The sequence below is a fragment of the Jaculus jaculus genome, chromosome X (genome assembly GCF_020740685.1).
Source record: "Jaculus jaculus isolate mJacJac1 chromosome X, mJacJac1.mat.Y.cur, whole genome shotgun sequence".
In the NCBI taxonomy this organism is placed as follows: Eukaryota; Metazoa; Chordata; class Mammalia; order Rodentia; family Dipodidae; genus Jaculus; species Jaculus jaculus.
This window is the reverse complement of record NC_059125.1, coordinates 127,366,054-127,390,707: the sequence shown is the minus strand read 5'-3', so window position 1 is coordinate 127,390,707 and position 24,654 is coordinate 127,366,054. Positions and strand designations below refer to the sequence as shown.

Below are 24,654 nucleotides of genomic sequence, written 5' to 3'. Positions count from 1 at the left end.
AGGTGGAAGAGAGAATAGATACATGTAGCTGTGTAGATTTGATGGTGGAAGAATGAGAGAGCTCTTTCTTCTGTAGTCTTTGTTTTCTTTATACAGTATAAGGCAAGATCATTAGGTCAAGGTAGGAAGCAGAAGTAGAGTGAAAGAAGATAGTAGGACTGAGGACAGCAACAAAGATGTATTAACTTTGAAAAGTGAGAAAGAAAGTTTAATACAGAAGTAGTATTGCTGGGTAGAAATGAGCCCTCAGCCAAGGCATGTGATTATCAGTACTTTAAATGAAAGTAAAATTCATCTGTTCAGCTATGTGAAATTTCTCCAGCAAATTTCAGTAGCTTAGGTGCAGGCCCAGGTAAGGTAATTTAACTGATTTCAACTCTTATTTGCCATATAAATGCATCAGGGAGAGCATAATGTGACATACTGGAACAGGCACTTAACTAGGGTTTAGAATACCTGGTCTGTAATGTAGGCTCAGTTACCATGTGACCCCGGGCAAGTGGATTAACTTTGCTCTGCCACTTTTTTTTTCATTGGGAAGATAAGACAGTTGCACTAAATCCTTAACTGTTTGTATTTCTTTTTTCAGGTCTAATGTTCTGGGAGTAGATTTTGTTTTCTCTCAGAAAAGTTTGTGATCCTCACTAATTTCTCATTAATATAGTGTTTTGGTTAAGTATGTACACTCTGCAATCACACTGTTTGAATTTGAATTTTATCTCTGACTTCCCAGCTGTGTGACCTTCACTAAGTTATTTCACCTGTTAGTACCAGAGTTTCTTTATCTTTGCTGTAGACTTAATAATAGCACTTACCTTAATAAAGCCAATGCATGTGGAACTCTTAGAAGTTGCTGACATGTACTATGCCCTAAATAAGTGGTAGCCATAACTGATGCTCCCAGTCTATCATCCTGTTGACCATAAATGGTCTGGAAGTCCCAATTTCCTTCTATTTACAAGTATGTATTACCTGGCATCACATTTACAGTACCATATTTTGCTTCAAGGTGGTAAGGTGGCATTTCAGTTTGAAATGAAGAGGGTCTTCATTTAATTCCTGTTCCTGCCATGTAATCAATGTTGAAACACTGAGTAAATGAACTAACTGGTAGCTATTCCATTTCAGGGGAAATTAAATGAGATACCACAAATAAAGAACCTGGTAGTATAGGATTTGACACATAGGAGGCATCTATTTCAATTACAGTACCCTGCCATAATATCTAATGTCTTATATTGACTATTTGGAGACTAGGTGACTATTGCCTTATTTTTGTTTGGGAGCACGGAGGAGCAATGAATATACTTGTGTTTTTCTTATTAATTGTATTTCAGAAAAAAATGTTAGGTTAATAATTCTAGCTGAAATCTTGGTTATTCTTGTTTATTGCATTTCAACTTATCAGCCTGATAATTTATTTTAATTAACTGAATGGCTAATGTTAATGTAAAATTTTTATCACTTCAAAATGCAAAGTAAATTCTCATACCATCCCTAATTTCCCCTTTGTATGAATGTGCTTAGTAAGTCAGTAATTTGAACTCAAAAGCTAAATTATGTTTACCAGAGCAAAATAGATTAGTCAGTATAAATTATGAGTTTTTATTTCTGTCTTAGATATTTGCTCTTATCTGTTTCTCTCACTCTAAAATGATTGTGATAATAATTGTGATCTTACCAGGATAGATTGTCCTACTGGCTAGAGCTTTGAATCGGATATTGGGATACCATGTGTAGTTGGGCAAGTTCAATTCACTTGTCAATACATTTCCTCTTCAGAAAAATGGCAGTGATGATATGATATCTGCCCTTATCTATTTTGGTTGGAGTTTGTAAGAATAAATGAAACATGGATGTAACCAGCTTGAGCATAAATCCATAAATCTAAGGAATTATTATATCTCTGGATGCATTTACATATACTATTATTTGTGGTTTTAGAAAATTCCCTCACTCTCTATCAGCACATTTATAATGTACTGCTCCATCATCATCATCAAATTTAAAGAAACATGCATGTGCAAACACTCATGTTATCTAATATACATTTTTTACAATACTTTTTTAAAAATGATTACTTTAGGGTTTGGGAACATGTCTCAGTGATTCAAGGTACTTTCTTTTTTAAAAAAAATTATTATGATTATAACAAGGTGTTTCGTATGGATATATCATGTGTTCATACCCTCCTTTCCCTCGTCCCTGCCCCCATTCCATTGGGGGCGCTCCTCAGTGGGGTTGCAGGTATTCCCCATGGGGTTGTGGTTTATGTATTATGGAAGTAGTAGTTATTTTGTTGGGGAGTGAAAGCCTTTGGGCAAGATATCTCAACCTATGGCTTTTACAGTCTTTCCGCCCCCTCTTCTGCAAAATTCCCTGAGCCATCGTAGGTAAGTTTTAAGTCTACTTCAGTGATGAGCTCTTAGGAGCCTCTGGATCTCTACTTTGTTAGGTATTGAGTATCCTCAGGGTCTGTCTCCTACACCCTGGTGCTGATTATCAGGTTCAGCATGGAAGCAGTACTCTTTTTTTTTATTAATTTTTTTGTTGTTATTTTATTTATTTTAGAGTGACAAACAGAGAGAAAGAGGCAGAGATAGAGAGAGAATGGGTGCGCCAGGGCCTCCAGCCACTGCAAACGAACTCCAGACGTGTGTGCTCCCTTGTGCATCTGCCTAACGTGGGTCCTGGGGAACCGAGCCTTGAACCGGGGTCCTTAGGCTTCACAGGCAAGCGCTTAACCGCTAAGCCATCTCTCCAGCCCGGAAGCAGCACTCTTGCTTGTCTCCCCATTCCTCTGTGGACTCAGCCGTGGCGTGGCTGAAGTGCAAAGGGTAGTTTATCTCCTCAGATCTTGATCCTTTCTAAAAAAGAACACATTCTCCATTGGAGAGTGAAGTCAGCATAGTTTAAATGAGATAAGCATTATTAATTTAGGGAGAATTTGATGTATGTAATCCCTCTTTTAGCCCTCAAGGTACTTTCTTGCAAAGCCTTATAGCCCAGGCAGCTGGGTAGGCATTTGTTTGCATTATCAGGAGACACTGGGGGGTGTGCATGAGTACCCACATGTGCAAGTAAAAAAAAATAAAAATGGTTACTTTTTACTTTGGAAAATTGAACATTAATGTATTTGAACCTGTTTATAAACTAATTCATGAATTTTTCAATATAGCCAACAGTTATTTATCAAGTTCATACTATATGCCAGGTACTATTCTATGCTGAGGAAAAATTACAGTAATCAAGATGAGTTCAATTCTTGCTTCAAAAGCTTGTTTAAGAAAGAGAGTTTAAAAAGTTTAGGTACTGTAATGGTGATGTTCAGGGTGTAACAGAGTAGCTAAGAGGAGAATAGGACCTAAGATGTAAAGGATAAAGAAGGTAGAAAGGCCTCTAACAGAATGATCTTCAGGCTGAGGGTTAAAGAATGAACAATTGTAACCTAGCAAAGGGGTGTGAGGGAAAAAAATGTCAAAGGGAACAATACCACTACATGCTGTGCAATACTTGGTGTGTAGATCAGATATCTGTGTCCATTTATAAATCAACCTATTCACAGCCTCTGCCTAAATTTGAAGGAACTTCATGACTTTTCAAACCTTGTATGTCATTGGATCAAAAATTTACCTGCACATGAACTTGTTACACTCTTTAATTATGTGTTTAACTTCTAAAAGTCAAGCTCTCATTCGTAAACATTTTATTATGGTTTCTTATGCTTCAGAGTATTATTTATTTTGGTTATCACAAATGCAGATAATTCCACATTTGCATTTAATATGAATTTAAATGCTTTTAATGAGTTTCTGAATTTTGGTTGTGTTAATTAGTTTATTAATATAGAGATATGTCCATCAACTTGCAAGCTGTTCTGTATATATAACCCTCAGAAAATATGTATAATTTACTGAAATTAACATAAACTTGGGAACCAGTGATGTATATAAATTGGACAGTGACCATTTATTAAAAAACATTTTATTACCATGTGAAACACTTTTAAAATCAGTTGAAGGCCAAATTTTCTAGCATTTTCTTACTCACTGAGCTCTGACTACAAAAAGTTTTATAGTTATATGTGTCAGAATTATTTCTTATTGATTTCAAAGAATTTTTCTTCACCAGTTTTAAAGTGTGAAGCCACTCGCTTATGTTTTCCTTAATATAAAATATTTTATCCTCCAAATTAATGACTGGACTATTCAAGCACAGCAAAATTCTGGTAAGTAGAGAACTTTGTACATAAATAACAAAGGGCTATGGTGATTTATCTTGCTGGCTTAAATGCTGAGCTAGATCCTATCATTTTTGAATCACTGAAAATAAATGGTTTAATATATGAACATGATATGCACTTGACAGTATATATGGTGAAAATTTATAATGTGTAATCATATATGCTTATCTCTTTGTGAGACTCTTTATTTGATATAGAAGATTAAACCTACGGCCTCATGTTTTCTAGAAAATCATCTTTCTGAATACATCCCCAACCCTGTGGGAAGTTCTTTAAAAGGCATTAGAGCTCTTGAAGTTTGCATTGAATAAGTGTGTGGTTGACATAGTGTTTATTGTTAACTTTATTTTTTAAATGTGTGTTCTTTCATAAAATATATTATAAAAGTTTTAAAATATGGCATAGTTTTATCTACCATACAGATTTATGAAACTTTAATATATTCTAATTTTTATCCCAATCTGTTAAAAAGACAGATGTGGTTCACTAGGTAAAATTTGCCTTACAGACCTTCTGAATCCATTTATGTCATCCTCCTCAGAGGAACTGCCACCATGAAGTTTATATGAGCCTTTCCCATCCATGTTTATATATATGTATGCATCTACAGACAGTATTGAGTTTAATGTTGCTTTTTTCATTCAGCAACATCTATATCTATATTGCCATCTGTCATCTATCTATCTGTCATCATCTAGCATCTATCTATCTGTGTGTGTGTATTCATTTTAACAGCTATAAAATCACTTCATTTGGTGAATAACAGGTTCTCAGTGTATTTCCTGTTGATGGGACATTTTGAGGTGTTTCTCATTTTTCCTATTATAAGAAATTCTGTTATATTCATGCCTTTAGCCTGTCTCTTGCATGTGTGTGAGATTGCCTTCACTTTGAAGTGATTTTGCTGGGTTTTAAAGAGTGTGCAGTTTCAACTCTGCCCTATTGCTCTCCACAGCTGCTGTACTTCTTCGTACTCTCATAAGTAGTGTATAAGGACTCCCGTTTCTCCATGTCCTCCAGTCCTCAGTATTTTATGCTATAAACATGTTTTGTGGGCACAGATTACTTTCTCATTATCTTTTAAAGTGTAATTCTTGTTTACTAGTGTGGGTTAATATCCTTTTGTTGTTTATTGGCCATATGGGTTTTCTTTTCTATGAATTTCCTATTCATATCATTTACTCTTTATTCTGCTTGTTGCTTGCCATTTTCTTAGTAGTTTGAAGAATATCACCTACTCTAGATATGACCCTCAGGTTTTGTAAATATTAGTCCCCAGTCTCTTGATTGTCTTTTTTTGTTTGTTTGTTTGTTTTGGTTTGGTTTTCAAAGTAGTATCTCGTATTCCAGGCTGACCTGGAATTCACTATGTCGTCTCAGGTTGGCCTCGAACTGATGGTGATCCTCTTACCTCTGCTTCTCGAGTACTGGGATTAAAGGTATGTGCCACCACACCTGGCTTCTGACTTGTCTTTTAACATAACACTTCCTTTGTTGAACAAGTCTCTGTGTATTAAATGAACTTGTTTAGAAGAGAGAGCCATTCCTATACAACCTATAATGCTTCTCATTAAATTAAAATGAAGCAACTTAAAGTAAGACATCTGATTATACTGACATAGTTTCTCATAAAATAAACTTAAAAGCTCGTCTACAAATGCACAGGAATTGCCATCAGTAAAAATGTTGCTTCAATAGACTGTTAAAGAAAAAGTAAATATTGACATTAAACTCAGGATTCAATTTATATTTGAGAAATACTGCTCTAAAAAGGAGAAGTAAATAAGTATATACAAGAATACATACAGTTAGAAATGCTATAATTACCCTCATCTTTTTTTTTTTTTTTTTTTTTTTTTTTGGTTTTTCGAGGTAGGGTCTCACTCTGGTCCAGGCTGACCTGGAATTAACTCTGTAGTCTCAGGGTGGCCTTGAACTCATGGCGATCCTCCTACCTCTGCCTCCCAAGTGCTAGGATTAAAGGCATGTGCCACCACGCCCGGCCTATATTTTATAATTAAATTTAAGAGACTAGATTTCATGTTAGTTATGCTTTTACCACAGTAAAGAAACTAAGTAAATTCTTTTGTTTTGGTAATCATAAATACTGCATTATTTTTATTATTAATTTTATCACTCAGGTATTTTATATATATATTTATTTATATATATGTATATATTACATATATACATCCATCATATCCCCTCCCTCTCTCCATTAATCTCTCTTTTAATTTGATGTCATCATCTTTTTCTCCCATTATGAAGGTCTTGTGAAGGTATTACTAGGCAATGCAAGGTCTTGGGTACCAAGGCCAATTTCTGTCCAGACAGTTGTATGTAAGAAGTGGTACCCTTCCTTTGGCTTTTATTCTTTCCGCCATCTCTTCCACAATGGACCCTGAGCCTTGCAGGGTGTGAGATGTTTCAGTGCTGGACACTCCTCTGTCCCTTCTTCTCAGCACTATGTTGCCTTTTGGGTCATCCCAGTGGTCATTGCTATCTGAAAAGAGAAGCTTCTCTAATCAGAAGTAAGTAGCATTAATATATGAATATGAACATTAAGTGTAGTGCTTTCAGAGAAATTTGGTGAGAATAATGTATGCATTTATCCAGACATGAGCAGGCTTTATACCCCTAAGTCTCATGACCTCCCCTGCTATAGGCATTTCATTAGGTTTTCAGTACCAGGAACGTATTCCCTCCCATAGAACAGGCCTTCAGTCCAAGTAGAGAGCAGTTGTTTTCCCCCAGAGCAGACATGCCATTATTGCACTCGTTCAGTCATTTGGCCTTTCTGTCCAAACTTCAGGCTTCCACTGTCCACTGTTTTCACCATTGATGACTTCTGTCTCCATAAGGCTGCATGTAGTACAGCTTTTTCCAGCTTACAGTTGTCTGAGCTATAGGGAGAAGGTTTTCTGCTCAGCACCAGCTTGATTTGTCAGTAACTTTGGCATGTGGAGTCTTCAGCAATAGGGTCTTACTATCTCTTTCTCATGGGAAACCAAGGACCTTGGCAATAGCCTATAATGTTTTGGAGGCAACAGTGACCTCCCTGGCCAACATCTCACTGGTAGATATCCCATCCCTGGCACTGAAAAATTGCTAGTAAGCTGGATGTGTCATTATTCAAGAAAGTAGACTTTCATATGTCTTATTCAGAATATCTTGAATTTTTGGTTGACCCTCCCCCAACACTTCTTTTATATAATCTCTTCCCCTGACCTAACTTAGGCCTTTCCCCTCCCTGTAATCTGTTCTGCGTGCATATATACAGTACCATCCTCTAAAGTCCTTCCCACCCCTCCCTCCCTTATAGCCTTTTTCTAGCTTATAGGCCTCTGCTACTGATTTTTGGCTCCAGCTCACACACAAGTCTATACATTTGTAGCTAGGATACACATTATGAGAGAGAACATGTGACATTTGGCTTTCTGGGCCTCACATAGTATATTCCTTTTAACCCAAAAGAGTATAGTTTCCTAGGATATCCGCTTGTTACTTCCTTTATTGATAACTCTGTCATAGACATGTGATTTTTATCAATCTACTTTATTGTATGTAAAATGACACATTCTACCTCTGAAAGTCTGTGGTACCAGAAATAATAACAAATGATTTAGATGTTAAGATTTTTCAAACTTTCATTAAGAATTTCCCCAATTTCAGGTCATAATATATTTTCTCAGGAATTTTACTAGTATCTCTTGGAAGGTCTTTGTGTAGTACACATGTACAATTCCTTAGGAATTTGGGCATCCATTGATGGTCATACATTTCCCATAGATACTTTTGAGAGAAAGAATTAAGAGAAGGGAACATAATATACAAAAAAAGGCAAGTTATGGAAGATCACAAAAGAAAGAGGAAGTGAAATTAGTAAGGTCTGTTTAGAGGGTAAACCTCAGGACTACTGTGTAACACCGAAATCAGAGGTTGATAATCTGTTGTCCCAAAAGTCAGAAATATCCTATATTTTCATAAAGAAATAAAGTTCTAATATGTGAACATGTTCCAGTAAGATATTTGTATCTGTGTCAAATGAATTTATCAATAGTGTTTGACATATAAGCATGCTACTGTCCTTTGTATTTGTACCCCCTTCTTCCCTTTCCCACCCCTTGCTCTTTCCTCTTCCTTCCCTCCTCTCTCTTTCTCTTTCTCTCTCTCTCCTCTTCCTGCTTACCACAGGGCATTATATGCAGTAGAATGTATCACCACTTGTGGCTGTTTACCTGTTAGCAAATGACTGTTTTGCTCCTTGATTCCTTATGGAAGATATGAATTTGTATTGTACATGTCTACTTCTGATAATCTAGGTCCAAATACTTGATTAGAGACTGTCTTTAAGATATATAGTGCCTCATTCTCAACACTGCCTCAGTACTATTTGACGTGAGAATCCTTAAACCATTTCTCCTTTTCATTGTCTCAGTTCTTTTTTCATGGGTCTTTTGTTTTATAGTTTGCTGGTTCCTCTAGCTGCATGATTATGCTCTGATTTGTTAGAATAGTTTAGTGTGGTTGCTATTCTTCTGTAAGATTTCTGAGTAATGCTCAAAACTATACAAGGAGTCAACATCCAGAATTTCGGAGATGGCTCTATGGACAACACTTGCTCTGTAGATATAAGGATTTAAATTTAATTTCTGGCATCAACCTTCAAAAAGCATATATGGTCCCACACACCTGCTAACTCAGCACTGAGGGGGCGTGGAAATAGGATTATTGCTCAGGCTCTCTCATAAACCAGTCTAACTGAAAAATGACATGTGCTCCAGGTTCAGTAAAAGACCATGTTTCTAGGAAATAAGGTGGAGGAATGTTAGAGGACACTCAGCATCCTTCTGAAGCCTCCTCAGACATGCTCATGAGGCGCATATCTGTACATGTATACATGCATACATCACACAAACACATAGCACATATACTATACACAACAACAAAAAAGTCAACATCCAAGTCCAGGTGTAAAATACAGAAGAGGCATGGTGACTATTATCCCTCCTCAGTGCCTTTCAATACATTTGAGCCCCCATATGACCACTAGATTTTCCTTGAATTAACATTTGTATTTGGTACACTTTGTGACTTTGCTCCAGAATTCTCTCTTGTGTGAAATGTCCCCCTCTTCTCCATCTGCTTCAGTAATTCTTTAAGAACCAACTTAAAAGACTTACAGAAGAGATTACCTTCCCTAAAGATTAGTCACTCTGTTTCTTGTCTTTTTGGATTATAAGTTATTTTTAATTGACAAAAGTTGTAAATATTTAACAACATGGTATTTGGAAATATATTAGCGTTATATGATGGTCAAGTTGAGCTAATTAATATATGAATTGTTTCAGTCTTTTTCCATGTGGTAAGATCACTTAAAATGTACTCTTATTTTCAACAATATTATTACTTTACTAGGTATGATAACCATGCTGTACAGTATATCTCTTGAACTTACTTTGTATAATTGAAAATTTATATTTGGTGAACAAAATCTCCTCAAACTCTTTTCCATTCCCCAATAGACCATTATTTACCTTGTGTTTATGTGATTAGCTTTTGAAGATTGCATGTTTAATTGAGATTATGTAGCATTTGTCTTTTTGTATCTGCTTATATTATCTTCCAGGCTCATCCATGTTTTGTAAACAGGATTTACTTCTTTTTAACAACTAAATAGTTTTAGACTATTTATAATTATATTTTTTCATTATCCGTTTATTCATTTTATAGGCATATGGGTGATTTCATACCATGGATACTGTAAATAGTGCTTCAATGAATATGAAGATGCAGATATCTGACACAGTGATTTCATTTTTATTTAATATGGACTCAGTAGTATGATTACAGGATTATACAGTAGTTTTATTTTTAATTTTCTGAGGAGCCTCTGTACTATTTTGCATAATGGCTATACTAATTTATGTTATTACCAACAATATACACATGTTCCCTTTCAACTACATCTTCAACAATCCAAGAGCAGTTGGTGACCCACCATGGCTTTGTGGTACTGTTGCACTTGTGTTATCATCATGTCAGGCTGTTTGCTTCTGGGTAGCTTAGACCTTAAGTTGCTTGGACAGACATTGGCCACTTTCCCCTGGTAGCTCATGTACCACCTTCTAGTACTATACAGGCTAACTGTCTGGGGACAGGCTCTCTTCCAGAATCCAAACCAGGTCTCTCCATGTTCCATACCAACAGTGTATGGTATCTTCAGTGCTAGGGTCTTACCATTGACCTGTGGTGGATAGTCAAGTGCTCTGTCAGAAGTCTGTCTTGTTTTGGGAAACCTTGTAGGTCTGTCTGATCAACAGCTCATTGTAGATGTTAACCACATCCTGGTTCTGGGAGTTACAGGCCAGTTCCAAGGACAAAGAAAGAGGAAAAAGGAAGAAAATAGAAAAAAGAAATAAAAAAAAATAAACAGGAGAAATTTAAGGTTAGGCTACATCTCACCCTCTCTAGTGCCCTTTGACTCAGGTGCTCCTTCTAAGGTCCTGTTAATGGGTTCAACCTTTTAGTCTGTCTACTAGGATGTAGGATTCTATGGTACCAGATCCATTTGGGCTCATATTTGTGTCCCCTATCCCTTGATACGTAGTTGAGCAAATATCTCTGAACTGAGGCATGGAGCTTTTAGGGTATGTGCCTAGTAAGGGAATAACTTGGTCTGTTGGTAACATTTTAGTTAACCTATTTAGGAGTCTCTATATTGCTTTCCATAGTGGTTGTACCAGCATACACTCTCACCAACAGTAAATGAGAGTCCCTATTTCTCCACATCCTCACCAATAATTTTTTCATTTAATTTTTTTATGTTTGCTATCCTTACTGGGGTAAAGTGGAATCTCATAGTTGTTTTAATTTGCATTTCCCTGATGGCTAGGGATATTGAACATTTTCTTAAGTATGTGTTTCCTATTTGTATTTCTTCCTCTGGGAACTCCCTATTCAGTTCTCTGCCCCATTTTGTGAGTGGGTTGTTTGATTTTTTTATTGTTTAGGTTTTTGAGTTCTTTGTAGATTCTATAAATTAGGCCTATGTCAGTTGTGCAGCTGGCAATTTTTTTTTCTCCCATTCTGTGGGTGGTCTTTTGGCTCTGCTTACTGTATGTTTTTCTGTGAAAAAGTTTTTCAGCTTCATCAGATCCCAATGTTTGAGTGATTGTTTAAGTTCCAAAGTTACGGGGGTTTTGTTAAAGGAGTCTTTGCCACTCTTATATCATAGAAAGTTCCTCCTTTTTTCTTCTTCTTCTAGTCATAGAAGAGTTTAAGGTCTTATATTGAGGTCTTTGATCCATTTGAAGTTGATTTTTATACATGGAGAGATGTGTGGTTCTAGTTTCATTTTCCAGCATATGTTTATCCAGTTTGTCCTGCACCATTGGTTAAAGATGCTGTCTTTTCTCCTGTATACATTATTAAGGCCTGTTTGAAGATCAAGTAGCTGTAGTTATTTGACCTAAAGTCTATATCCTCAATTCTTTTCTATTGGTCAATATTCCTGTTTGAATGCCCGTACCATGCTGTTTTTATTACTATTGGCTTTGTAATATAGTTTTAGGTATGATGATGCCTGCAGAGGTATTACTTTTGCTGAGGATATGCTTAGTTATTAGAGGCCTGCTGCTATTCCATATGATTTTTGAGATCATTTTTTTAATACCTGTGAATAATGATGCTAGGATTTTTATTAATATTTGTATATTTTGTATATTGCTTTTGGTAGGATTGCCATTTTCACAATGTTAATTCTGCCTATCCAGGAGCATAGGGGTTCTTTCCATCTTCTCAAGTCCTCCTTAATTTCTTTCTTGAGTGGTTTTATGTTTCCATTATATGTCTTTCACATACTTGTTTAGTGTTATTCTAAGGTATTTTGTTGTTTTTGTCGCTATTAAAAATGGGTCAGAGTCATTATTTTCCTTCTCTGTATCTTTGTCCTTTGCATATAGAAAGTCTCCTGATTTTTGTGCATTGATTTTGTATCCTGCTACTTTGCTGAAGGAATTAATCACCTTTAAGAGTTTTGAGATGGAGTCTCTCTGGTCACTTATATATAGGATCATGTTGTCTGCAAATAGGGATAACTTGACTTCTTCCTTTCAAATTTATATCCGTTTCATTTCTTTCTCCTGTCTTATTGCTTAGGCTAGGACTTCTAGTACTCTGTTGAAGAGCAGAGGTGAGAGTGGGCACCTCTGTCTTGTTCCTGATGTCAATGGGAATCCCTTGAGTCTTTCCCCATTAAATATTATTTGGGCTTCAGGTGATTTATGTATAGCCTTTATTATATTGAGATATAAATTGTCCATGTCTGTTCTCTCCAAAGTTTTGATCATGAAGTGATGTTGTATTTTGTCGAAGGTCCTTTTTGTATCTATTGAAATGATCATGTGTTTTATGTGAGTAAGCTTATTTATGTGGTGTATTACACTGACAGCTTTTTGTATGTTGAACCAACCCTGAGTTCCTGGAATAAAGCCTACTTGATCAAGGTGGATAATGCATTTGATGTGTTGCTAAATTCGGTCTGGGAGGATTTTGTTCAGGATCTTTGCATCTAAGGCATCAGGGATATAGGCCTGTAGTTTTCTTTTCTTGAATCTCTTGTCTGTTTTTGGTATTAGGGTTATACTAGCATCATAAAAGGGGTTGAGGAGCTTTCCCTGTTTTACAATTATGTGGAACATTTTGAGAAAAATTGGTTTCAGTTCTTCCATGAGGGCTTGATAGAATTCAGCAGAGAAGCCATCTGGTCCTGGACTCTTGTTTTTTGGGGAGTTTTTAAATTACCTTTTCAATCTTTATAAGTGTGATAGGTTTTTTAGGAGATTAACCTGCTTTGTGTTTATATTTGTTAGGTGGTATGTGTCAAGGAATTTGTCTATTTCTTCCAGATTATCCAGTTTTGTGGAGTTGAGGTTTTAGAAGTAAGTCCTGATGATTATTCCACTTTCATGTATGTCTGTTGTAATCTCTCCTTTTTCATTTTGAATTTTGTTAATTTGCAGGGTCTCTTTTTTCACTTAATCAAATTGGCCAGGGGTTTATCAATCTTGTTTATTTTATTTGTTTGTTTATTTTTTTGGAGAACCAGCTCTTTGTTTCATCAATTTTATTTATTGTTTTCTTAGTTTCCAATTCATTAATTTCTGTTCTGATCTTGATTATTTTGTTCTGTCTACAGCTTTTTGGGTTGAATTCTTCTTGTTTTTCTAATGCCTTTAGATACATGGTTAAGTTATTGATTTGGGATCTCTTTGTCTTTGTTATAAAGGTATTTAGTGCTATGAATTTTCCCTTAAGGACTGCCTTTATTGTGTCCCATAAGTTTTGGTAATATGTGTCCTAACTGTCATTCAATTCTAGAAATTTTACAATTTCCTTTTTTATTTCATTCACTACCCATTTATGGTTTGAAACTGTGTTGCTCATTCTCAAGGAGCTAATAGATTTGCTGGCACATTTCTTGTTGTTATTTTCTAGCTTATAGCATTGTGATCTGATATCATGCAGGAAATAATGTTGATTTTCTTAAATATGTGGAGGCAGGCTTTATGGCCCAGTATATGGTCTATTTTGGAGAAGGTTCCAAAAGCTGATGAAAGAATGTGTATTCTGTAGATTTTGGTTAGTATGTTCTATAGATATCTGTTAGGTCTAGTTGATCTATGGTGGTGTTGAGTTTTCTTACTTCCCTGTTGATTTTCTGTTTGGATGATCTGTCTATTGCTGATAGTGGAGAATTGAAGTCCCCAACTTTGATGGCCTTGGTGCTTATTTCTGTTTTGTTGTCAAGTAGGTTTTGTTTTATGAATTGTGGTACAACTTTGTTTGGTGCATAAAGATTGATGATTGTCATATCCTCTTGTTAATGAGTAAGAAGTGTCCTTCTTTGTCTTTATTCATTACTTTTGGTTTGAAGTCTATTTTATCTGATATTACTATAGCAATGCCTGGTTGTTTCTTTTTTCCATTCTTTTGGAATACCATTTTCCACCCTTCCACCCTGAGGAGGTGTCTGTTTTTAGTGGATAGGTGGGTATCTTGAAGACAGCAGATTGAGGGGTCAATTTTTCTGATCCACCCTGTTAACTTGTATCTCTTGATGGGTAAATTAAAGCCATTAATGTTTAGGGTAGTAACTGTGAGGTTTGATTTAATCCCTGCCATATTGTGGTGCTGTATGGGGTTTGGTGTGTGTTGCAGTCCAGTTCGCATCACCCAACTAAGTGTAACTTGTGGGAAAAAGAGGTTTATTTTGGCTTACAGGCTCAAGGGGAAGCTCCACAATGGCTTGGGGAAACGATGGCATGAGTAGAGGGTAGACATCACCCCCTGGCCCACATAAGGTGGACAACAGGAACAAGAGAGTGTGCCAAACCTGGCAAGGGGAAACTGGCTATAACACCCATAAGCCCACCCCTAACAATACACTGCCTCCAGGAGGCACATTCTGGCAATTGCTTGGTCAGGGTCACATCCCTTGTGTCTTCATTTTGGGATTCTGATCCTGTTGTCTCTTCTGTGGTTTGATTAGACACTTCCATTGTGGGACTAGGCAACCTTGTTGGGATTCCTTCCATTTGATGTTTCCTGTTGTTCCTTTTGTGTTGTTGTCTGCCCATCACAATGTGGGAATATTATTTAATTCAGGAGGAAGCTGTAGTTTATCCTTTAAGTGTCTTCAGTGATTGTTCCTTTTTATGTTTGACTATATTAGCCTTTGATGACAAGGGGCTTGTCTGCTCAGGTGGGAGGAGTCTGCCTAGCTCTGCTGGTGGGGACCTGGGGGCTAGGTGGCAGGGTAGGAAGAGGAGCCTGGAGACTGCACAATCTCTGAAGCTGGTGGTGGGGCAGGGCAGGGGTGATAGAATGGAGCCTTCCTATTGGTGGGTGCTAGGCTGGGGGGATGGGGTGGCATGGGTCCAATGGCAGGTGACAGGGCAGGCGGATTGAATGGTGCTGACCTGTGTTGTATACCCATTGTCAGATTCCAGGGCAGGGGCATGGGATGGTGCAGACCTGGTGGCTATGCATGCCTGGGGATAGGACGGCATGGACCTGGTGTTGGTTGGTGGGGCAGGGGGACAGGACAGAGAAGAGCTGTTGGCAGGTGGTGGGACAAGGGGATGGGACAGCATGGGCCTGGTGGTGCAGACCTGGTGCTATGGACCCAGGGGCTTAGCAGGGCATGGGGATGGGATGGCACTGTCCTCGTGGTGGAGAAAGGGAGCAGGAAGGGAGGAAAGCCATGGGAGGGAGAGGGAATGAAGATTAAAATGAAGAAGCTAGGGGCTGGAGAGATGGCTTAGCAGTTAAGGCACTTACCTGTGAAGCGTAAGGACCCAGGTTTGACTCCTAAGAACTCATATAAGCCAGATGTACATGATGGTACATAAATCTGGATTTCCTTTGAGTGTCTAGAGGCACACTCATATTCTCTCTCTCTTATAATTAAATAAAAACATTTTAAAAATGGGACCTCTAGTCAAGATGGCATCTGTCTACCCATGAATAAGCTCCCAGGAAAATAGAATGCAAGATATGTGGGGTTAAAAGGTCAGCAGGTCATAGCAGACCACCAGTGGAAGGGCATGGAGGACCAAAGTAGGGAATCTGCTTATTCCCGTGCTCTCAGATAGCCTAATAGACCCCCAGACTCCTCAAGCACTGGCCCCAGCTGCCATGCCAGGCACCACACCACAGACCAGGTTTACTCCTGTGCTACCTATAGGTTCCAGGGATCTGGTTCTCACCTTTCCCCACAGATGTTGTGAATTCATGGCTAACAGCCTTGTCATATGTAGAAAACAGGATTTCATAGCACTGTCCCCCACCTTCCTCCTCATATATTCTTTCTTTCTCCTCTTTCATATGGTTACCAGTTACTTGTGATTCGAATGTATGATTTAGATGTTCTGTTTGAGACAGAATACTTCAAAAGTCACTCACTTCAGCAATTTTGCCAGCTATGAAACTTTGGATTGGCCACTGCTCATTGTAGGAAAAAAAACCCAAAAACTTCTGTGAGTAAGGCTTCAGACAGTATTATTTTATGGAAAAATATAGGTATTTAATTTAGTGTTGAGCTTTCTGCAACTTCTGGATTTCTGATTCCATGACTTCTATCCTCAGTGTCTATTGCAATGGCCCTGGTGCAGGTTGTCAGATTAGCAGTGAAAAGTAGACTTATGAGACACCACACGATGTTAAGGGAACACTGTAGCAAAGGGAGTAGAAAGATTGTAAGAGCCACAGGGTGGGAAGGAGTATCCTGAGGCATGGTCCTCTTCTCTTCACAGAGACTGATACATTCATAATCCCATTGTGAATATCAATAAACCCACTTCCATTGAGGAGGGCCCTCAATGGAAGTGGGTGGATGAGAAGGCATATAAGAAGACAATAAAGGGGAATGGGACCAACCGGTGATTTTTTTCATACAATCAAGTTCATCTTTCATAAAATTTATATTTGATAAAAATAAAATGATAAAATTATAGGTGTTTTGAGAATAATTGGACTTTGTTTTTTAACAATTTATTGACAGCTTCTATACTTACCAACGATAAATCATGATATTTCCCTCCCCTTCTCCACGTTCCCCTTCATAACTCTGCTCTCTATCATATCCACTCCCTCCCTATATTAGTCTCTCTGTTATTTTGATGTCATTGTCTTTAACTCCTATTATGATGGTCTTTTGAATGTTTTGCTAGACACTGCAAGGTCATGGATATTGAGGCCAATTTCTGTCTGGGCAGTTGCATTGTAAGGTGGGCTACCCTTCCTTTTGCTCTTACCTTCCTTCTGCCATCTCTTCCACAATGGACCCTGAGCCTTGGAGGGTGTGATAGAGATGTTTCAGTGCTGAGCACTCCTCTGTCCCTTCTTCTCAGCACTGTGTTGCCTTTTGGGTCATCCCAGTGATCCCCACCATCTAAAAAGAGAAGCTTCTCTAACCAAAATGAGAGTAGCATTAATATATGAATATCAACAATAGGTGTAGTGCTTTCAAAGCAGTTTGGTGAGAATAATATATGGATTTAGCCAGACAAAAGCAGGTTTTATAACCCCTAAGGCATATGACCTCCCCTGCCGTCGTCTTTTGATTAGGTTTTCAGTATTCCCTCCCATAGAGCATGCCTCCAATCTAATTGAAGAGCAGTTGTTTTTTCCCAGAGCAGACATGCCACTATTGTACCCATTTGGTCATTTGGCCTGGCTAGCCAAACTTTAGGTTTACAATGTCTACTCTTTTCACTGCTGATGACTTCTGTCTCCCATAGAGCTGCATGCAGCACAGCTTTTTCCAGCTTACAGTTGGCTGGTCTACACGGAGAAGGTTTTCAGCTCAGCACCAGTTTTTCAGTGATTTTTCAGTGATATTTCTGCCCATGCATGTGGAGTCTTCAGCAGTAGGGTCTTATTGTCTGTTACTCCTGGGAAATGAAGTGCCTTGGTAAAAGCCTGCAATGTTTTGGAGGCAGCAGTGACTTCCCTGGCCTAAACTCACTGGTAGATATCCCATCCCTGGCACTGAAATTTTTCTAGCAGCCATCTCTGGCTCCTGGATGTGCCATTATCCAAAGAAGTAGCCTTTCATATGTCTTATTCATAATACCTTGAATTTTGAATGACCCTCCCCCCACCCCTCTCTTACTCCATCTCTTCCCCTGGCCTCACTTAGGCCATTTCAGGCCATTGCCTGAAATCTGTTCTTTGACTTACATATAGACAATACCATCCCTCAAAGTCCTTCTCTCTCCTCCCTCCATTATAGCCTTTTCCAACTTACTGGCCTCTGCTACCAATTCTTTTTTCCAGCTCACACACATCTAAACATTTGTTGCTAGGATCCACATATGAGAGAGAACATGTGACATTTCTAGGATTGGGTTACTTCACTTAGTATAATTATTTCCAGATCCATCCATTTCCCTGCAAACTTTATAATTTCATTTTTCATTACTGCTGAATAGAACTCCATTGTGAAGATGTAACACATCTTTATTATCCATTCATCTGTTGAAGGACATCTAGGCTGGTTCCATTTTCTAGCTATTGTGAATAGAGTAGCAATAAACATGGTTGTGCAAGTACCTCTAAGAGTCCTTAGGATATATATGCTTAGGAGTGCTATGACTAGATCATATGGTAAATCTATTTTCAGCTGTGTCGAGAACCTCCACACTGATGTACACAGTGGTTATACCAGATTGCATTCCTAACAACGCTGTAGAAGGATTCCCCTTTTTCCACATCCTTGCCAACATTTATTGTCATTTGTTTTCTTGATGGTACTAATTTTGACAGGATTGAGGTGGAATCTCAAGGTAGGTTTAATTTGCATTTCTCTGATGTCGAAGGATGTAGAACACTTTTTTAGATGTTTATATGCCATCTGTATTTTTTCTGATGAGAACTCTGTTTAGTTCCATAGCCCATTTTTAATTGTATTGTTTGATTTCTTATTGTTTTGATTTTTGAGTTCTTTGTATATTCTGGATATTAATCTGTCAGCTGTATAGCTGGCAAAGATTTTCTCCCATGCTGTAGGTTGTTTCTTTTCTCTATTCAGTGTCCTTTGCTGTACAAAAGCTTTGTAATTTCATGAGATCCCAGTAGTTGATTAGTGGTTTTCTTTCCTGAGGAATTGGGGTTATGTTCAGAAAGTCATTACCTATGCCAATATATTAAAGTGTTTGTCCTACCTTTTCCTCTAGCAGTTTAAGAGTTTCAGGTCTGATATTGAAGTCCCTAAACCATTTGGACTTGATTCTTGTACATGGAGAAAGACAAGGGTCTATATTTTTTTTCTATATATAGATATCCAGTTTTCCCAGCACCACTTGTTGAAGAGGCTCTTTTCTACAGTGAACATTTTTAGCATTTTTGTCAAAAATTTGATGGCTGTAGCTTCCTGGATTAGCATCTGGGTCCTCTATTCTATTCCATTGAGCTATGTGTCTGTCTTTGTGCTAGGACCATGCTGTTTTTGTTACCATAGCTTTGTAATATAGCTTAAAATCAGGTATGGCGATACCACCAGCTTTATTTTCATTGCTCAAAATTGTTTTGCCTATTTGAGGTTTTTTGTGCTTCCAAATGAATTTTAGTATTGTATTTTTCTATTTCTGTGAAGAATGCCATTGGAATTTTAATGGGGTTTGCATTAAATGTGTAGATTGCTTTTGGTAAGATTGACATTTTCACAATATCGAGTCTTCCAATCCAAGAACATGGGATATCTTTCCATTTCCTAGTGTTTTCTGCAATTTCTGCCTTGAGTGTTTTAAAGTTTTCATTGTAGAGATCCTTCACTTCCTTAGTTAGGTTTATTCCAATGTACTTTATTTATTTATTTGTTTATTTTTTGAGGCAATTGTGAATGGGAGAGATTCCCTGATTTCATCCTCTGAATGTTTGTTGTTAGTATATAGGAAAGTTACTCATTTTTTTGTATTTAACTTGTATTCTTCTATGTTTCTAAAAGTGTTTGTCAGCTCTAACAACTTAACAGTTTGCTCGTAGAGTCTTTAGGGTTCTTTATGTATGAAATCAGATCATATGCAAATATTGATAATTTGACCTCTTCCTTTTCAATTTGTATCCTTTTTATGACAGTCTCTTGCCTTATTGGTATAGCTAAGACTTCTAATACTATATTAAACAAAAGTGGGGACATTGGACACCCTTGCTTGTTCCTGAATTTACTGGAAAAGCTTCAAGTTCTTTCCTGCTTATTATTATGTTGGCTGTAGCTTTGTCATAAATAGCCTTTATTATGTTGAGATATGTTCCTTCTATTCCCAGTTTTTGTAGACTTTTATAATTTTTTTGTCCATTATTTATTTATTTATTTGAGAACGATAGACACAGAAAAAGACAGAGGGAGAGAGAGAGAATGGGTGCTCCAGGGCCTCCAGCCACTGCATACAAACTCCAGACGTGTATGCCCCCTTGTGCATCTGGCTTATGTGGGACCTGGGGAACCAAGCCTCGAACCGGGATCCTTAGGCTTCACAGGCAAGCGCTTAATTGCTAAGCCATCTCTCCAGCCCCTTTTGTAGACTTTTGCCATGAAGGGATGTTGGACTTTTTAATTCCTTTTCTGCATCTATTGAGATGATCATGCGATTTTTGTCCTTCAGTCCATTTATATTATGCATTACATTTCTTGATTTGCATATGTTGAACCATTCCTGCATCTCTGGGATAAAGCCTACATGGTTGGGGTAAATAATCTTTCTGCTATATTCTTTTATTCTGTTTGCAAATATCTTGTTGAGAATTTTTTTATTTAGAGAATACTTTATTAGTTTCTGTAATCAAACCCATGTAGATAAGACCTTATATATTTAATACAGTGCGTTACCCCTGTACAAATGGAAAAAAAAATTAAGTTTAACATTTCTAGACCAATATGGCTGTTAATTTCTGTACAATGCCAAGTCAACATGGTAAACAGGGATTTTTTTTTTCAAAGTTGATAGCACAGCTAGAGTTTCTAAAAATTCACTTTATATATATGTATATATATGTTTATATTTATAGAAAAGGACCAATAATAGCAGTATGTTATACATCAATAGCAGCAACAGCTTTCCCAGGTTCTGCAGTTGTCTGTGTCAGTGTTCATGAGGAAGATTCATCTGTAGTTTTCTTTCTTTCTTTCTTTCTTTCTTTCTTTCTTTCTTTCTTACTTTCTTTCTTTTTTTTTCTTTCTTTTTTTTTTTTTCCTTTGGTTTTGATACCAGGGTGATGCTGGCTTTTTAGAAGGAGTTTTATAGAATTCTTTTCTTTTCTATTTTGTGAAAAAGTCAGAAGCAGGGTGTTAGTTCTTCCATGAAGGTCTGGTAAGATTCACCAGTGAATCCATCAGGGTCTGGACATTTTTTAGTTGGGAGACCTTTGATAACTGCTTGGATCTCTGTAATTGTAATAAGTCTATTTAATTGGCTTATCTCATCTTCACTTAATTTTGGTCAGTCATATGAATCAAGGAAATTATCCATTTTTTTCAGATTTTCATACTTGGAGGCATATATATTCTTAAAGTATGTCCTTATGGTTTTCTGAATTTCTTTGGTATCTGTTGTAATGGTGCCTTTTTCATCTATAATTTTATTAATTTTTGTCTCCCTTTCTTTTGGCCAGATTTGCTAAAGGTTTATCAATCTTGTTTATCCTTTCTAGGAACCAACTTTTTTGTTTCATTGATTCTTTGAATTGTTTTGTTTCTATTTCATTAATTTCTGCCCTAATCTTTATTATTTCTTCCCACAGTTTGCCATACTTTCTGTTTAGCATATCCATGGTACTAGGTTTCTTCCTCGAGCCTGTGTCTCCAGCCATAGGGTTTTGACCAGGTTTACAGTACTAGTGCTGAAATGTCTCCTGTGGAAAGGTCCTTAAATTCAATGAGAAACCCTTTTTTAAACTCCCATAATATTCATGCTACTATAGTACCAGTGGGCATGATTTGCTTGTCAGGTCAGTTATGGAGTGCACAGGGTCCATAGATGGGTGAGGCTGTTGATAACCTTTCTTCTCCAGCAGCTTACATATCAACTTCTGGCATGAAGAAACCTAGCCTCCAGGAAGGAAGTTTCCAGGTCATGTCCAACTTAATGTCTGTATGCCCTATAGCCAAAACCTGTGTTGTCTTCAGTAATAAGGTCTTACCATCTAATTTTTGTAGGGAATCAAATCAATAGCAAGAACCTATATTGTTTTAGAGATCTCTGTAGCCTTCCTTACAAACAACTTATTGTGAGGTTTCTTATCTCTGACACTAGAATTTATGATTAATAATCTATGGCTCGTGTAAGCAAATTAATCAGCCCATTTAGAGGACCTTCCTTCAACCGCTTTTATAGTTTGTTTTGAAGTCAGATAGTATGATAGCTTCAGCTTTGTTGTTTTCCTTCTAGATTCCATTGTGTATTTCAGTTATTATGTGGTTCTATACAACATTAAGACTTTTTTCTAATTCTGTGGAAAATGTCCATTGAATTTTGGGAAAGATTGCATTGATCTGTAGATTTTTTAGGCAGTATGGACAAGCTATTAATGTTTTTTGTTCTAATCTATGAATATGTGTTATGTTTTCATTTACTTGTGTGTTATTCAGTTTTTTCATCAGTGTTTCTTTCATACCTTTTAGTATCAAGGTATTTTATTTCCTGTTTAAATTTATTCTATGAATTATATATTTAGTAGCTATAAGAAAAGAGATTTTTTGAATTCTTCTCTGTGTAGTTTGTTATTAGTTATAGAAAATATTTATTTTATTTCGTTTTGTTTTTTTTTTTTTGAGGCAGGGTCTCACTCTAGTCCAGTCTGACCTGGAACTCACTATGTAGTCTCAAGGTGGCCTCAAACTTCTGGTGATCCACCTACCTCTGCCTCCCAAGTGTTGGGATTAAAGGCATATGCCACCACACCAGGCTATCTATTTTATTTTGTATCCTTAAATTTTATTAAATTTATTACTTCAAATGCTTTTGTAGATTTTTTATTTGTCAGTAAATATGAGCATATCATTTGAAAAAATGATCATTTAAATTTTTCTTTTCTTACATGCCTTTTCTTTATATTGTTCAGTTTCTCTGTAAGATATCCAATATGTTTTTGAATAAAAAACAGTGAAAGTAGTCATTCTTGTCTTGTTTATAATCAAACAGGAAAAGCACTAGACTTTTTTTGTTTGTTTGTTTGTTTTTCGAGGTAAGGTTTCACTCTAGGCCAGGCTGACCTGGAATTCACTATGGAGTCTCAGGGTGGCCTTGAACTCACCATGATCCTCCTACCTCTGCCTCCTGAGTGCTGGGATTAAAGGTGTGCACCATCACGCCCAGCAGCATTAGACTTTTTACCATTGTGTGGGTACATCACATATGGCCTTCTTGACATTGAGATTTATTTCTTCCATGACTGTTTTGTTGACAGGTTATATCATAATAGGATTCTGAATTGTATCCTATACATTTTCTATTACTTTTTGAGATGTTTCATTTTGTTAATGGAATTATGTTATATTTATCGACATATTTATTTGCAGTATCTTTGCGTATCATAGATAAATTCCATTTAATCATGGTTGATCCTTTTAGCTTTAAACTTTTAAGGCACTTTTGAATCATTTTACTGGTGTTTTTTTGAGGATATTTGTATCTATGTTCATCAGAAGTGTTGGCCTGTAAATGTTCTTGCTTGTATTATTCTTGTTTGGCTTTAATGTCATTTAAAGATTGCCATGTAACATTGGGGATATTGCTTCTTCATTAATTTTTGGAAGAGTTTCAGAAAGATTGATCTTAGTTCTTCTTTAAGTATTTAATAAAATTCAGCAGTGAAGCCCTCAGGTCAGGGAGTTTTCTTTGCTGTAAGAGATTTTATTGCTGAATTAATGTCTTTACTAATTATTATGTTTAAATACTCTATTAATTTCTTAAATATTCAGTCTCTGTAGGTTGTGTGTTTAATAATTTGTTCGTATCTTCCAAGTGCCCAATTTGTTGGCATAAAATTATGCACAGTAATCTCTTATCTTTAGTGTTTCTATAGTTATAATTTCTCCCTTTTCATTTCTGATTTTGATACTTCCAACTTTTGGATTTAATCTAGGTAAAATTTCGTTAATTTTATCTTGTCAAAAAAACTCTTATTTTTTGATATGTTGACATCTCAGTTGTTCGCAAATATACTTTTTCATTTATTATTGCTCTTATTTTTAATGTGTACTGTCTTCTCATGTTGGGTTTTCATTTGTTCTTGTGCTGTTCCTTGAATTGTAATATTAGTTTGCTCATTTGAGACATTTCCTTTTTTTTTTGAACTCTCAGTTTTAAAGTTTGGTGTTTTTCTTTTGTTTATTTATTTATTTGAAAGCTACAAAGAGAGAAAGAGGCAGAGAGAGAGAGAGAGAGAGAGAGAGAGGGAGGGAGGGAGGGAGGGAGGGAGGGAGGGAGAAAATGGACGCCCCAGGGCCTCCAGCCACTGCAAACGAACTCCAGATGCATGTGCCCCCTTGTGCATCTGGCTAATGTGGGTCCTGGGGAATTGAGACTCAAACCGGGGTCCTTAGGCTTCACAGGCAAGTGCTTAACCACTAAGCCATCTCTCCAGCCCGACATTAACTTTTTGATGAAGCAATTTTATTCTAATAAACTTCCTTCTTAGAACTTATCTTGCTGCATATTAAAATTAATGGTATGTTTTGCTGTGCATGGTGGTACATATCTTTAATCCCAGCAATTGGGTGGCAGAGGTAGGTGGATCACCATGAGTTTGAGGTTACCCTGAGACTGCATAGTGAATTCCAGGTCAGCCTGAGCTAGAATAAAACCCTACTTCAAAAAAACTAACTAACTAACTAACTAACTAACTAA

General features: G+C 36.9%; 1 protein-coding gene across 9 annotated transcripts in view; it reads left to right on the top strand.

Annotated features, from left to right (window-relative positions):
- Positions 1 to 24,654, top strand: part of Enox2 (ecto-NOX disulfide-thiol exchanger 2) — a 343,811-nt gene that overhangs the window by 79,078 nt on the left and 240,079 nt on the right. The window lies entirely within an intron of this gene.